Here is a 16,937-nt window from a genome sequence, read left to right on the forward strand (position 1 = left end):
GTGCTCTTAATCTGGAAATGGGCAGAGGAATTGCACAGTTGTATGTATTCCCAGTTCTTGAGTTAGAATCTTACCTCCTCAAGTTACCATCTCAAAGGTTGTAAAAAAATCAAATCACCTATTTTAGGTTGGATTTTTTGTAAAATGATGAGAAGGATTAAGTACATCAAAATAGGGAAGAGCTTTGAACTTGGAATGAGTACTAATCATTAGAGTGGTGGAGAAGTAGGGATGCCTCTAGAGAAAAGGAGGAAGGTTGATGAAGAAGAGCTATTTCTACTTCCTAGGATACAAGCTTTTGCCTCTTTGTGATTCCCTTTCTCCTTTCCTTCATTCCTTCTTTCCTGTCTTCCTTTTTTTCTGTCTTTTTTATGCTTGATATGTTCTCATTTAGTTTTATTTAACACTCAAAGGGTTGTCTGAACACATGAAATGTAGCACAATCACCCTTCCTCCAAAGGTAGCACAGTTCTTCAGCATTACAGAGCCTCCTGCTGTCAGTTTACTTCATTAGTAACTAACTGTAGCTACTCTTGGAAAACTTTAGCTTGCAGTAGAATGGTTTTTCAGATCTGAAGTTCTACCTTATAGTGTCTATGATTCTTTGTAACTGAAATCTGGTGTATTCTTCTATCTAACCACTAAGTAAATTTGACACTTTATAGACAGTGTTGTGAGTATAGTGGTTAAGAGTGTGGAGTTTGAGGGGCGCCTTGGTGGCTCAGTCAGTTAAATGTCCGACTTCAGCTTAGGTCATGATCTCATGGTTCGTGGGTTCGAGCCCCGCGTCGGGCTCTGTGCTGACAGCCAGCTCAGAGCCTAGAGCCTGTTTCAGATTCTGTGTCTCCCTCTCTCTCTGACCCTCCCCTGCTCATACTGTCTCTTTCTCTTTCAAAAATAAATAAAAAACATTAAAAAAAAAAAGTGTGGAGTTTGAAGTCATTTTACCTCTCTTCAGATCCTAGCTTTATCGTTTCAATCTATATAACCTTTGGCAGATTATTAACTTTTTAAGTCTTAATTTTCTCATATGTAAAATGGTGAGACTTCTCTCATAGACTGGGGGATTAAAAGGCAAGTTAATGTAAAAGAGATAAACATGTCACCTAGCACCTAGGAAACATTCAGATATTATATTTTAGGATTGTATTATGTGATCGGCACATTTCATGTAATATTAAGATTTTTTATGAGTTATTTTGTTCAGACGTCTTTTTGTAGAATTGTTACTAACTGGGATGTGCACCTTTTTGGGAGTCACAGTGTGAGTCCTGACTTCGAAATGTTGGCTTTTAATGTTTCAACCACTAGATGGTGATATTTGATTATGTAGCAAAGTTTGATTTTTCTCTGTGGGCATTAGTGTGTAGGTGTGTGAAGCAGAGATAGAATTTACCATGAATTTGGTATGTAGAAAATATCTAGAAAAGTATACCTACAAAAGTGAACCTGAGGGCGATCTGGCCGTGTGATACGCATTTTATTGGTGTCCGCATGAATCTGATGACTGATCTTCATTTTAATGTTATCTGTTCCTCTCTTTGGCTTTTCACTGATAAAGAAACATATCCTGATAACAGCCATTTAAGCTTCCCTTGACTCCACATGCCCTACTATTTCTTTGCTCTCCTTTCACCATAAACTCCATTTCTTGATGAATCATCCGGTGGGTCCATTCCAGTCAGTTTTCTGTTCTCACTGGTCCACTGAAGCTACTCTTGTGAAAGTTATATGACCTTCGTGTTGTCAAATCCAGTCATCATGTCTCTGTTTTCATTTATTATTGTGCCTGTCCTCATTCAGCATAGTTGACCACTGTCTTCCCACATACACTGCTCTCTCATCCGTAACACCACAAGGATGGTTTTTCTTTTGTTCCACTGCCCACTTCTTAATCTTCTCTTCCTCTTTTCTTGTCTTCGTTTTCTAAATATTGGTGGGCCACAGTATTTAGAAAGTACTTCTCTTTTCTATATCCATATTTTCCTTTCTTAAACTTATATAGTCTCCTGTTAAGTGTGCCATCTCTATCCTGATGACTACCAAATATGTCTGCAGTGCTGTCTTCCCACCTGAATTCCAGACTCTTAAATCCCCAGTTAATCATCTAATCATCTAATTAGTAAATCATCTAATTAGTATCTCAAACTTAACATGTACTAAGCAGAGCTCTTGATCCCCTCCCACCCCCAAATATCTGTTCCTTTTTAGTCTTCCCCATGCCAGTAAAAGGCATTGCCATTTACCCAGTTACTTACACCCAAAAGCACATGCCCCCTGTGTACATGCTATTACAGAGCTAATCAGCCCCACTCACCTCCAACTCCCTGCCCTTCACGATGCTCTTATGGCCATAAAGCCCTGGTAGCTGCTGCTGTTGTTACAGACCCGCAACCCCCATTCATGGTGCTAATTGATGATCAAAGACCTTTACACCTTGACACTGGCCACATTGGACCTGTAGGTGCTCAGAAGGGATTGGGTTACAACTTTGTGGGGTAGACTTTGACTGATGGGGGGCAGCCTGCTGATAAATTCTTTTCTATTCTTCTCCTCACTGGACAGTTTCCAAGACACACAGCTTTTATACAGTCTTCTGAAGAAGTTCTACAAGATTAGCAATCATGTTTGTTTTTGAAGCTGTTGCCAGCTCAGCAGATGCCTTGTATTTATTCTCCCTCCTTCCAGCCTCACTTCTCTTTTCCCCCCTCGCTCTTCCTTCCCTGGGATCCTACCCCCCATGAAGTGTAAGCTTAGGCCTCTGGCTCTGTTTCTCGGGGAGCTCAAGCTGAGACGTCGTCCTAGATTTCTTTTTTTTTTTTTTTTTACTCCTTATATCCAATGCAAGTTAAGCTGACTTTATTTTTTAAACATTTTAAATCTTTTTATCCTCTCCTCTGTTCACATTGCTGTCATTCTTACTTAATATCCTGTCATCTCTTACCTGGATCATTCAGGTAGCCTCCTAACTGCTCTCCTTGTGCTCGTTCTTACACCCCTACAGACCACTCTCTGCCCTGGGCCTCCCCGATTTTTCAAGATGTAAATCATGTCTTTGTGTTTGTTGCACAAAAACTCTACAAATTCCCCATCACACATACAATTAATGGTGCGTCTGCCCCTCCCATTCCCCTTCTTCTTCCATAGCCATGCAGATTTTCTTTCCTTTCCTCAAAACGTGGGCTGTTTGGCCCTCTCTTGGTGTGGGCTCTTCCCTTTGTCTGGAATGAACTTTCTCCAAATCTTCAGCTAGCTGACCACTTTTAGTCAGTCAGATCGAAGCTCAAATGCCTTTCTAGAGAGACCTTTTCTGACCACACATTCGGAGTAGCCATCCAGTCAGATCCCTTTCACATCCCTCCACTTGTTTTTTTTTTTGTTTTTTTTTTTAAATCACACTTAACCATATTTTAACTTAGGCTTGTTGTTTTTCTCTACCTTCTTCCTGCATATGAACATTCTAGAATGTAAGATCTAGAAAAATGGTGGGGTCATTTTATATCTTGTTGAGTGCTGCATCCTCAGTACTCAGAATCCTGCCCGGGCCAGAGTAGATGTTTAATATTTAATAAGTGTTTATTAAACGAATTAGCTGATGACTGTAGAGCTCATTAAGCCTGAAGCTGCCGTAAATTGGAAATCTAATTGGGAGCACAGTAGTTAAACACTCTGACATTTCTATCCGATAAATGAGTGTGCTCACGTATTTGGCTTGATCACCAGCTGTTCCTTACCTCAGCGTAGGGTATGACCTCATCCTGCCCGTGTGCAGTGCCCACAGCCATTCTCTTTGCTTCCTGCCTCATGCTGCTTCCCCAGCACACTGTTGAGGTTGTCTTTAAACTGGCCGAGTCAGACTCTGGTCATTTATTAACCATAGTGACTTTAAACCAAGATTTTAATCTTTTAATGCTTCCTCTCCAACAGCTGCAGCCGGGCTGTGTCTGTTCAGTCTGTTCCAGACTGAAGTTGAATTAAGAGATATGCTGTAGAAGCCATGAGAGACCATCGATTGCTTAGGTGCCAACTTTCCTGTGATCCCAAAATGGAGGACCTAAGTGGTGCCACCCTTTATTTGTAGGCCGGGGGAAGTCTATCAAAGAGAGAAATGAAAACTGAGGGCGGATGGGGGCTTCAGTAAGCTCTGATAGTGAAGTAAATGCCCGCCGGTTGCTGCTTCTCTCTAGCCAGTGGAAAACAGCTCTTGTGTTCCTTTAGTCCTGTGGGCAGAAAGCACTTTTCTCTTAGCTGTGCCTCTTCTGCCACCAATGGCAATGTCTTCAAAATAAAAGCAGCACAGTTGAGGGGGTAGAGTGGACACCCCCCCCCCAATCTGTATGCCTGTGTTTGCCCATGTGTATGTTTATATGTGTAGCTGTGTAAACATGCTGCTTAACGAAAACAGAACTAGTGATGGTCAATGTCACTTGAACTTCTTAGTTTATTTTGTACTTTGTAATAATATAAGCAGCTTGGGGGGCGGGAGGGCAGGGATGGGGTAAGCCGCCATTTCTCAGCAGTCGTGCTGTTGGCATTTTGGGCACGACAGGTGTTTGTTGGTCAGGATTGCCCATTGCCTTGCCAGATAATAACTGTTCCTGGTTGAGTTAGGCAGAAAATGGAGGACTGAAAGGAAAAAGGACATTTGACAAATATGACAAAAAACAGTGGTTGGACCAGGTAGTGCAGAGGTTGGCAAATCAGAGCCTGTTTTTATAAAATTTTATTGGATGCAAACATGCACATTTGTGTAAGATGATGATGTATATGATGATGATTTCTGTGGGTGATTTTTGTCCTACAGCAGAATTGAGCAGTTGCGACTGTATGGTCCACAAAACCTAAAATACTCATATGGACCTTTGCTGTGCTGACCTTGGCCTCTGGACCAGCTGCTTCCTCAAAAGCCACAAAGACTCCTGAAACCTCATACATCCCAGGGCTTTAAAGTCCTCTGCTCTACCGAGATTATTTTTTTTTTTAAAGTTTATTTATTTTTGAGAGAGAGTGAGAGAGAATGAGAGCGAGCAGGGGTGGGGCAGAGAGAGTGGGAGACAGAATCCAAAGCAGGCTCCAGGCTCTGAGCTGTCCGCACAGAGCCCGACGCGGGCCTCGAACTCATGAACTGCATGATCATGACCTGAGCTGAAGTTGGACACTTAATTGACTGAGCTAACCAGGTGCCCCTCTACCTCGATTTTTAATCTTGGTTCTTTCTACCCACATTCCCATTTCCCTAGTCTTGGGATTTCTTGTAATTTCTATGCCTGGAGTGGTAAGATGGAACAAAGTAAGAATTAAAGTACTTGTTACTTCTATTATAAGGTAAAATTTGTTTTTATTTCTTTCATTTTTTTTTGATGTATTTTCATCATACTAGCTCTTGTCTCCTCTTTTCATATCTTTCATGCTTTTCTTTGCTGTCTTCCAAGACTTTTCTTGGAGAAGGAAAGACAAATGAGGTAGACAGAATGTGGGATATCAGCACTTTCTGTGTGCCTGGCCATGTTCTGGGTGTTGTAGAGAATACAGGTGAACCTACCTTTTGGTCCCTGAACTCATTAGTGAAGAGAAGATAAAATGCATGGAAGAATTAGAGAAAAATTAAGTGGGAGACAGTATTATAAGAGCTAGCTTCCGATCGTGGCTTTTACAGGATTAAAGCCATGTGCCTTTGGGCACGTCCTGTAGCTGCTCTCTCTACCTTTGTTTCCTCATCAGTAAAAGGAGAACAACAATGCCAATCTTACAGGACTTTTATGAGCACTGAGTGAGTAAACTTTTTGTGTGAGAATAGTTGTATGTTAAGTGATGTCTAGAAGGTACTTTGTAAAACAAAGTACTATAGGAATAAAAGTGTTACTCTGTGATCGTGTAAGTGGTCCTCATGGTCTTCACGAAGAACAGAATTTTAATTTGGTCTTAGAGGAGAGAGCCTTTGAATAAGTGAAGAGGAGGAGGAATGAAATCCTAAATGTGCATATGTTAGTGTACTGCTCGACCCACACGAACAGGAACATGATACGTGGGTAGGGACTGGGCGAATGTGTAGCCAGTGGGGAGCAGAGATGTGGGTGGGGTGTCGTAGAAAGATGGAATTGAAAGTTTAATACTGGAAGAACTATACTCGCTAGTATTAAGTCCTACAGAAGTTGCCACTGCTGCCTTTCTTAGAATATTATGAGTAGTAGGAGTATTATGAAGGAATAAGTTCATTTGTCAGAGAAAGAACATAGCAAATTTCCAAACTTTTTCATGTTGTGTCTGTAATGACATTTGGAAATATTTAGAGATAGGCTTGAAATCACCCATAATTTGCCTAAAGAAGTGTGAACACTTTCTTTTTAGGTGACATAGTTAGAGGAATAGCTCTAAGTAGTCAAAATGGGTATTGGGTATTGTTGAGTGTTGTGTACTTTTTTCCTACATTATCTGTTATATATGAAAATTTCTCTGATGCTTCTCTGAGGTGTATTCTACATGGTCATGCGGACTTCATAGTTTTTAATAAGTTGATAAACTTAATTTATTAATTATTTAGGATTTTTATCTTATAGACCAGAAAGTCTAGAGTGATTATTAGGATTCTCTTTTTTTCAGATGATATGTCTTTTTGAGGACAAAAGCATTCTTTACTTTTATTGCTAGATTGTCCAGATATGCTGAGATGCATTAGGAGTCTTAAGACTACATCTTTAATTGTGGTATTTAAAACTTTTGCGGAGGCAGTGGCAGCTGTTTTCTGGTCAGGGCCGCATTGTCCCCCTTTATCCCACAAAGACTGTAGGCCACTCGTTGTGTCTGCCTTATTCCTTTAGAAATTATTGATGTACGATAGGTCCTACTGTGTTAGCTTCATTTACCTTGGTCTACATAGAGATTTATTTATTTATTTATTTATTTATTCATAGTTTATTGTCAAATTGGTTTCCATATAACACCCAGTGCTCATCCCCACAAGTGCCCTCCTCCATTCCCATCACCCCCCTTCCCCTCTCTCCCACCCCCATCAGCCCTCAGTTCTCAGCATTCAAAAGTCTCTCATGGTTTGCGCCTCTCCCTCTCCCTAACTATTTTTCCCCTTCTCCTCCCCCATGGTCCTCCGTTAAGTTCCTCATAATCCTTCTATACGTGCAAACATATGGTATCTATCTTTCTCTGCCTGACTTATTTTGCTCAGCATAACACCCTCGAGTTCCATCCACATTGCTACAAATGGCCAGATTTCATTCTTTCTCATTGCCATGTAGTATTCCATTGTATAGATAAACCACATCTTCTTGATCCATTTGTCAGTTGATGGACATTTAGGCTCTTTCCATGATTTGGCTATTGTTGAAAGTGCTGCTATGAACATTGGGGTACATGTACCCCTGTGCATCAGCACTCCTGTATCCCTTGGGTAAAGCCCCACTGGAAAACAGTTTGGAGGTTCCTCCAAAAAATTAACCAATAGAACTCCCCTCTGATACATACAGATTAAAAAAAATTTTTTTTTTAATGTTTTTATCTCTTTTTGGAAGAGAGAGAGAGACAGAGCATGAGCGGGGGAGGGGCAGAGCAGAGAGGGAGACACAGAATCTGAAGCAGGCTCCAGGCTCCCCATTCCCTGCTATAAGCACAGAGCCCAATGTGAGGCTCAAACCCACAAACCGTGAGATCATGACCTGAGCCAAAGTCGACATTTAACCAACTGAACCACTCGAGGCGCCATGTACATAGAAATTTTAAGCAAACACAGAAGTAATTGTAAACAGGAATAAATGTCAAATTTCAAGTTCTGTAAAGAAAAATAACTGGGTATCATGAGCCAATATTCACCAGAATTACTGAGGTAAGGGGGTCACGGTCACAGTGAGCCTCTCTGAGGAAGCAAGAAGGCAGGTTGATTTGGTTTAGCTAGGAGAAGGGAGTCCTATTTGTTGTTTTGCCTTTTGCATACTTTGTGATTTTATCATATGTTTATCATTAAAATAAGGCACTTATATCCTGCCCTAAATTTATTTACATGTTTTAATTTGATCTAAATTATTCCATGATGCTGGAATTAATTTCTAGTGAATTTATTCATTTATTTATACGTATGTTTATTTACTTTTTTGAGAGAGAGAGAGCAAGTAGGGAAGGGACAGACACACACACACACACACACACACACACACACACACACACACAATCCGAAGCAGGCTTCAGGCTCTGAGCTGTCAGCAAAGAACCTAACACGGGGCTGCAACTCTTGAACTGTGAGATCTATTTTTTAAGTTTATTTATGTATTTTGAGAGGTGAAGAGGGGCAGAGTGAGAGGGAGAGACAGAATCCCAAGCAGGCTCCACCCTGACAGTGCAGAGCCTGATCTGGGGCTCGATTTCATGAACTGTAAGATCCTGACTTAAGCCAAAATTGAGAACCAGGTGTTTTAATACACCGAGCCACTGAGCCACCCCTAGGTGGTAAAATTATTTTAAATGATTTCTATATCTGAAGTAGAAATTGGGAGGTTACAATTGTGACTTTTTACTTGTTTCAGAAAACTCCTCATCTGGTATGGCAAGGAGTAGGCCAGAGCAGTTGCTTTCAGTACAGGAACAATTAGGGTACATCCTGCAGCATGTACAGGTTGGCATCACTATTTTAATTTGCTTTGGAAAATGACCTTTATTCAGTGTGCATACACCTTTATGTAATTTCACAGCACCTTCCTACTGTTTCCAGAGGCAATTGATCTGCTCTAAATTGTTTGTTCTTGTCTATAATAAAAAATTAAAAACTTTTAAGATGTGTTTATCTTTTTATGTAAGTAAATAGTTTAAATTATTACTGAAAGTGGGCTTTATGATTCAGCCTAATCCCGTGTCCATGTAATTTCAGTAAGTGATAGTGACTAAAACTCAGAGCAGTTTAGAATTTATGTTTAAAGTATACTTGTATCTTTCCCCTTGTCTCATAAAATCATGCAGGAACTACAGTCTGAGCATTATCTCAGCATTTCTTTCAATCCTTGCTTCCTTTTCACTAAACATGTATGTCTTGAGAAGATATGCAATAATTTTCTCTCTTTTATTGTCTTTTGCTTCTTTTTTCTTTCTGAGCTATGGAAATTAGGTTCCTTATTAGAATATTCCTTGTATTAGCTACACATTATTTTGTCCTTGCTTTCTTCAGAATGCTAGTCCAAATTCTAGACAGAAAAACTCAAAATAACTTAAGGAATTTTTTTTCAGTTTAATTCAGAAAATTGATCATTGTTTAAAAGTTGGAACCTGATTTACCTACATTGGAAATCGCACAACTTTTACTCAGATTAAACCTACCTGAAATTACTTTCAACATCATTATACATCTATATGAAAGTGCTTACAAAATCAAGGAAGTTTTCTAAACTCTTAATTTCAAATATATCCTGAACAAAGAAAAACCACCTCCAATACAATAAGAAAATGAAATTGAGCAAGAAAAGTTTTTTATCATTTTTTGGGCACAATTATTATTTTTTTAAATGTTTATTTTTGAGAGACAGGGAGAGAGAGACTGTGTGTGTGTGTGTGTGTGTGTGTGTGTGTGTGTGTGTGTGTGTGTAGGGGTAAAAAGAATGGGGGACAGAGTATCCAAAGAGTGTTCTGTGCTGCCTCCCAATGGGGGGCTTGAACTCATGAAACACGAAGTCATAACCTGAGCCAAAATTGCACACTTAACCGGACTGACTCACCCAGGTGCCCATGGGGCGCAATTACTGTAAATATTATTAGAAACACAATATAAAATAAGATGAAAACTTGAAAGTTCTTGATGACATAGTTTTTAATGAGGGAATGAAATTGTGAATTTTAATATTCACTAGGGATTTGATAAAAATGTAGCTGTACAGAAATCACTTTTAAATTTGTTTTGGTATTTCCGCATAAGGATATAAAATTGTGTGATAGAAATCAGTTAGAAATCTGTCATGATATTGGAAGTGCTATCCTTTGTAGCTAGTTACATTTTATCTGACATAGAAAAAATGCTATAACATTTCTTCTTAAATACAGTGAACCCTCATTCACGGCTTCCTCATTTATGAGTTTACCCACCCACAAATATATTGGTGACCCCCAAATCCGTGCTCATGGTGCTTTCACAGTCATTAGTGGACATGCGCAGAGCTGAGAAAAATCTGAGTGCCTCCTGTGTGGGTTCCCAGCCGAGTCAAACGAGGTGATGCTCTGCCTTCTTGTTTCAGTTCTTACTGTAAACAACCATTCTTTTTTGGGGCCTATCTAGTGTTATAATTTCCACATTTTTGTGCCTTTTGTTGGTGATTTTGCTGTTTTAAAACACTCCCCAAGTATAGTTCAGAAGGGCTGTCCAGCGTTCCTAAAGACAAGAAGGCTGTGATGTGCCTTACGGAGAGGCTACGTGTGTTCGTTCAGTAAGCTTTGTCTACTAAGCTTCGTCCAGTGCTGTTGGCTGTGAGTTCAATGTTAATGAATCAGCAGTGTTTATTAAATAAGATGTTTTTAAACAGGAGCATGTAAAACAAGGCTGTATGTTAATCAGTTGATACAAATTTGACCAGAGGCTTGTAGGAACTTAACCCTGTATTTCCCCTATAAACAGTGATTCAGTATTCACTAATTCAGTCTTTACAGCAGCATAACTATGGGAATGAGAATCAACTATATCTGGAAGACAGTGGTTGAGCTTAAGTCACGTTTTAATGTATGCAACTTTTCTTTTTATCAAAAATCTAATCGGGACAAGTAATTAAAATTTAAAGCTGTGCAAAATCTAAAAGTCTTTATTAAAAAATTGTGAAAAGGTCTTTCTGGTTCAGCAAAGATAAAATTATATTCAGTATTATTTGACATTTGTTTTATATTCTACTCTCCTCACCCAAATTAGTATAGTATGTTAGTTTCTTGTATCTTTTTTTACTCCCTGAACATTTATTTGGTGATTTTGGTAAGCATTGATCCCACAAAGAAAATATTGAATAAGCATCTTTTGTGGGTGATACACAAAGAGAAACTGTTTGATATGTAGTAAAGAGGACTGTTTAGAGAGTTCTTTGGATGATCTAAAAGGCGGGCATTTAACTAAATGGGGAAATAGAAGCATTAAAGAGTGTTTGAGATGACTTTTGGGAGGAGAGGGCACCAGGGCTTGTCAGGAGAGGCACACTGGAGTGAGCTGAAGAACAGGCAGGATGTGTTTAGCCATAGAGGTCTAGCCAGCAGGGGCCAGAGAAAGTCATTACTGGGGGCGCCTGGGGGCTCAGTCAGTAAAGTGTCCACTTTCGGCTCAGGTCATGATCTCTCAGCTTGTGAGTTCAAGCCCTGTGTCGGGCTCTGTGCTGATATCTTGGAGCCTGGAGCCTGCTTCCAAGTCTGTGTCTCCCTCTCTCTGTCCCTCCTCTGTTCATACTCTTTCTCAAAAATAAACATTTAAAACATTAAAAAAAATCATTACTTTGAATTTTTTATAATCCCAGCAAGGAAGGCTGAGGGCTTACACTAAGTAGGAGCAGTGACAGTGGGTTAAAGGATGGATTAGAGAATTGATTGCTGGTGTAACCTAGGGCAGGGCAGGCGTAGTCAAGGCTGACTCCAGGATTCTGTCTCAGTGACTTGGCGGTACTGTTCTCTAAGCCCGGGTTGTAAGGATAGAGTTAGCCTGGAGCAGGAGATGAAGATAAGTTCAGTCTGGACATGTGTTTGAGGTCTATGTTAACCTTCTCTTGATTTTATATTCCTGGTTAGTTATCTTTTCATTTCCCTTTCTGGTATTCGCAGACTTTACAGTGAGTTGCCAATATTCGTCGTCCCCACCTCCTTACTCCCGCGTCACTCAGCTGTCTGGTGTCTGCTCCTGCCCTGCCAGGCATGCTGTTTTGGTCCCTGTCACTATTGACTGACATGTTGCTATGTCTCTCTGTGACCGGCTTCTCTTTGGTTACTTTGAAATCACACACACTTGAATTTCCTCCTTTCTTTCTCTGCTTCTCAGTCATCTTTGCTAGCCCTTCCTTCTCTCTTGACCTCTGAACTTTGAAAACTCAGCCCTGGTAGCTTTTCTCTTTCTCATTTACTCTCTCTCTCTGTAGGAGCTTATCCAATCCCATGATTCATTTAATGTATTTGTATAATTTTTAACGAAAAGAAAAAGGCAATAACATAAACATGATGTACATGATTTAAAAGAGCAAATGCAGTACTAACAAAAGATATACAATGAAAAGTAAATTTTGCCCTTACTCCTGTCCTCGGGTCCATTAGTTCACGTTCCCACAGGAAACCAGTTACCAGTTCTTTGATATTCTGCCAAAGATAATCTTCAGATTTATAAGCCCGTGGATCCATATCTGTTTTAAAACATCATAAATGGTGACATTCTAAATATATACACTATTCTCTCCCTTGCCTTTTTTACTTAATATATCTTAAGAGATTATTCTGTATAGAACTGCCTTTAAAAAAAGGAGGGGGGACATATAACTAGATCCCTTACCATCTAGACTCTTACTATCTAAAACCAGAAACCAGACCAGAAAGATTTGGATATAACAGGATACTTGCATTTCATTGCATGATATATTAAATTGTATCTTGGTGTCTCTCTTTTAAGAAAGGATGTTTTCTTCTTTAATTTTTACCAATGATACAGTGACCGTCCTTTCAGAGATAGAAGTGCGTATATATCCAGGTCAGCTCAAAAGAAAGATTTATAGAAATGGAATTGCTGGGTCATACTAGATGTGCATTTAAAAAGGCATACTCTCCCCCCCCCCCTTTTTTTTTCCCCATTGGTTGTTTAGGNGGGTTTTAAGGTGGCATGTGCACATGAGCTGATTTTTCTACTTTAAAGAATATTTCCTTACTGGCCTTTGTTTAGTGGTTTGTTGTTTTTATTTGTAAGTTTTTGAGGGGAAAAAAGTTCTGTCTTTGTCCCTCACAGAGGTTTTGAAAATAGTATTCATGTACATGTTCTTTTATTGTTTACACAGTGTAAATCGAAAGTGATTGTTCATTTGAAGTGGAGCTTTTAAATGTATGTGTTTATATGCATGCGTTTTGAAGACTAGATTGAGGAGAGGATACGAGAGGGCTGCTTATTTGTGTTTCATTATAAGGATTTCCCCCCTTTTCCATATGACTGAAAGTAAATATTTTAAAAGAATAATTCTAGTTGTTAAACATGTAGGCTAGTTTTTAGAGGATTAAACAGCTAAAATATGATTTGTATTTTAGGTATCCGTAATCTTATCAAAGAGTATTAGTGCCATTTGAATTTTTGATTAGCATGAAGATTGCTAGTTTTAAGAACTAAACCAACTGGGAACTGAAGTTATGTTTCCTCTAAAGCTGGTGGGTCATACTAATAGAAAATTGGAAGGGGAGTAGTACAGACCAGAAGTATAGTGTTCCCTCATTGGCTTTTTTCTTAATTAAAGGAAATCAATGAGAATGCTATCTTAAGTTATACTAACCTTCCTTCTAAGGTGATCTCATTTCCAGTTAGTTTTACATCAAACATAATGTGTGTATTATATTTGACCTCCAAAATACAATTTTCTTCAGTAATTATTCATGACCCACTTCCTTCCAAAGATAATTATAATGGCCAAAGGGTAATTTTTTTTTCAGTTTTATTGAGATATAATTGATGTATAATGTTGTGTAAGTTTAAGGTGGAGAATGTGATGATTTCATAAACGTATATATTGCAAAATAATTACCACAGTAAAAGATCAGTGGACACATCTGTTAACTCACATAATTCCCGCTCCCCCCTTATTTTTTGAGGTAAGATCATTTAAGATTTACTCTTAGTAGCTTTTAAGTGTAATGTTGAACAGTAGAGGATTTATTTGAATGGATTTTGCATTGAAATAGTAATAATCAGTTTCTAAGCATTATGCTATACAAGAAACATTTGATAATTTAAAGACAAAAAATGTTTCATGTGTGATAAAACATTAAAACACTTGGAAGAATATACAATAAAAATGTTAACTATGGTTGTCATCTTTTGGTGAAATTTTGAGTGTGTGTGTGTGTGTGTGTGTGTGTGTGTGCACGCACGCGCACACACACACACACACATACACACTTTCTGGTACTTCTCTATTTGTATATTTGGGAAGCAGTTTTTTCTTTCAAAACAATTATGTCAAAACCATCGTCATTTACTCCAGTATGGAATATAAGGAAGGCCTGATTTAAGAACATTTTGTTTAAAAAAAAAATCAAATACTTTCTGCGAGCCAACTGCATGTTTTAGTTGCCGGCATAGGTTTGCATCCCAGGCCGCCATACTAGATGTGCACATGCGGATCAGAGAGGGAAGAGCGCCACGGGGATCCTGCCTTCCTCCTCCTTCCCTTTCTCTCTTATCCACAAACTGTGGATTTTAACCCCTTGAGAGCCCACCAGTAAAGTTCAGACTTTCTGATTTCTTCTCTGTAGATCCCTTTCATCTTCTTTCCTAGCTGGAGTACCAGGTGAGGTCCATGTACCTCTTCTCTGCCATCATTCTTTTTTGAAATTATGTTTTGCTTGAAGGAGGCTACTGTCTCTGGGGGGCTGGGAAAGGAAGGACTGTTAAGAACAACATCCTTGAGGGGTTAGCGCATGAATCCAAGCAGTGTGATCTGATAGGTGGTGGCCCTACAGGAAGCAGCTGGCCAATTAATTCTGTATGGTTGATGGTGTTTTAATAAGAGGAGAATTCATAAATAAGGAATTTTGATGGTACCTTTAAAGATACCTTAAGGGGCGTCTGGGTGGCTTAGTCGGTTAAGCATCCGACTTTCGCCTGGGTCATGATCTCGCGGTTCGTGGGTTCGAGCCCTGCATTGGGCTCTGTGCTGACTGCCAGCTCAGAGCCTGGAGCCTGTTTCAGTCTGTGACTCCCTCTCTCTCTGACCCTCCCCTGCTCACGCTGTCTCTCTCTCTCCTAGAAATAAATAAAAAACATTAAAAAAATATTTAAAGATACCTTAAATGCTTTCCTTACTTTGAAGTTCAGTAGGCAGTTTCTAAGCTAACTTTAATGTATGAATTATCTAAAAATAATTGGGAGTCTTAGATTCCAATTCAGGGGAACTTGGAGCCAGCAGTGGGACACAGTGGTTTAACCAACCCGTGTCTATCACCTGCTGAGCACAGAGTTTGTAGGAAAGTCATGGGCCAGTCACTTAACACCTGTGCAGGCCACGCTAATGGGCATAGCCTGTATTGTGCAGAAGTGTCCACATATGTGGAAAGCAGAGACGTAGGGGAAATCCACAGAGATCTCCGCGTGAGCTGAAGGAAGAGCACTGATGAGCAGCAGCCGGTGAGACTGCCTGTTTCCACTAACACTTTGCACTTTGGGTACCTGGCTCTAGATAGATGCTCGAGTTTGGGAAAGTCCTTGATAAAGAAATAATTTTCAGTTAATGGAGCTCTTAGATGTTTGATTTGTGACATAAGAATATTGTGATACAGACAGAAGCAGGGAGAAACAGAGCACCAGGGCAGCAGATGATAAAAATGAGGTGAATAATGGTCACACTGTGTTCCTAAACTTCCAGAAGTCTTTCATCCGGAGTTAAACACAGTGTCCAAACAAGTATCTCTTCAGTGCTCAGCAGGAGCCCCTGTTAGGGAAGAAGATACTAACAGCATTCCGGGCAGTAGTTCTCACAGCCTCTCTGCATGTTCATGTTTTGGTTTGCTTGGAAACAAAGACTACCAGCTTTTCNGAGGAGAGAGAGAAAGCTGAGTGGGGAGAGGCAGAGAGGAAGAGAGAATCCCAAGCAGGCCCCATGTTCAGCACAGAGCCCAACGCTGGGCTCAGTCTCACCACGAGATCATGACCTGAACCGATGTCAAGAGTTGAACACTTACCCGATGTCAAGAGCTACCCAGGTGCCCTGTGGGAGGACTCTTAAGCTGGTAGTTATATACAGCCTGCTACTGTAAAATAGCAGTAGCCACTGCTACAATGTATCGTGGTAGCTAAGGCAGGCTTTGTAAAGCACACTCCCACCATGTCTACCCTCACCCCTGCTGCTGGCCATGGAGTCGGCTCTGCGCAAACTTATTTTAAGGTATCAGTAGCCTATTTGTCATTTGTCAGGCTAGTGTAAGACCGCTGGAAATGACATTGCTCATTTGTATTACTAGTAAAGGAGCTCTATAGCAAGGTGAAAACAGAATTTACTTTTTTATGTTCTTCAACTTGTATTTTCTAGCAAATTGTGCCTTTATTTCTTTATTTCACTTCCCTGTGTTTAAATTATCAGTACATATTAGCCCATATTTTGGTTGTTATGTTTGGTTTGGATCTTCACGTATTCAGTAGGAAATCATGTAGAAGAACATACAGAGGAAATAAGGGTCTGGAAAACAGGTAATAGTGAGTGATTCAATGGATAGGGCTTAATACGCTCTGAAAGATATTATCCATGGTTCACAACCTTGGTGTTTATTAGCATTTCCTGGTTTAAAAAATATAGATGCCTGGGCTCTATTCTGAGAATAACTGTTTTAGTTGATCTGAGGCAGGGACCAGCTGTGTGTGTGTGTTGTGTGTGTTGTGTTGTATATTTCTTCCCCTCCAGAATCTCCCTAGATCATTCTGTAGGTAGCCAGGAATTAAAACCAGTGGATTATATATTTTCTGTTTAGTGCTAGAAAGCAGAATTAGTAGCACTGGGGGAAAGGTACAAGAGAGAAAGTTTCGGCTCATAATGGAAAATATTCTGGTAAATGGAACTTTCACCTCCTAAAATAGTCGAGGGTACATGAGTTAACCACTTGGAAAGGAGGCTGGGAAACAACTGCGTTGGAGAACACATGGGACGCCATACTTCCTTCGTTTTATTCACGAAAGGAGGTGTTGCAGCGCTTCCACAGGTTGGGCAGGTGGGGCACTAAGATCCGTTTTGGGTAGGATGACTTTGAGGTACTCG

At 39.8% G+C, this 16,937-nt stretch overlaps 1 protein-coding gene across 4 annotated transcripts in view; it reads left to right on the forward strand.

Moving 5' to 3' along the window:
* Positions 1–16,937, forward strand: part of TTC33 (tetratricopeptide repeat domain 33) — a 43,942-nt gene that overhangs the window by 15,596 nt on the left and 11,409 nt on the right. The window lies entirely within an intron of this gene.

The sequence above is a fragment of the Crocuta crocuta genome, unplaced genomic scaffold (assembly GCF_008692635.1).
Source record: "Crocuta crocuta isolate KB4526 unplaced genomic scaffold, BGI_CrCroc_1.0 scaffold4, whole genome shotgun sequence".
NCBI lineage: Eukaryota > Metazoa > Chordata > Mammalia > Carnivora > Hyaenidae > Crocuta > Crocuta crocuta.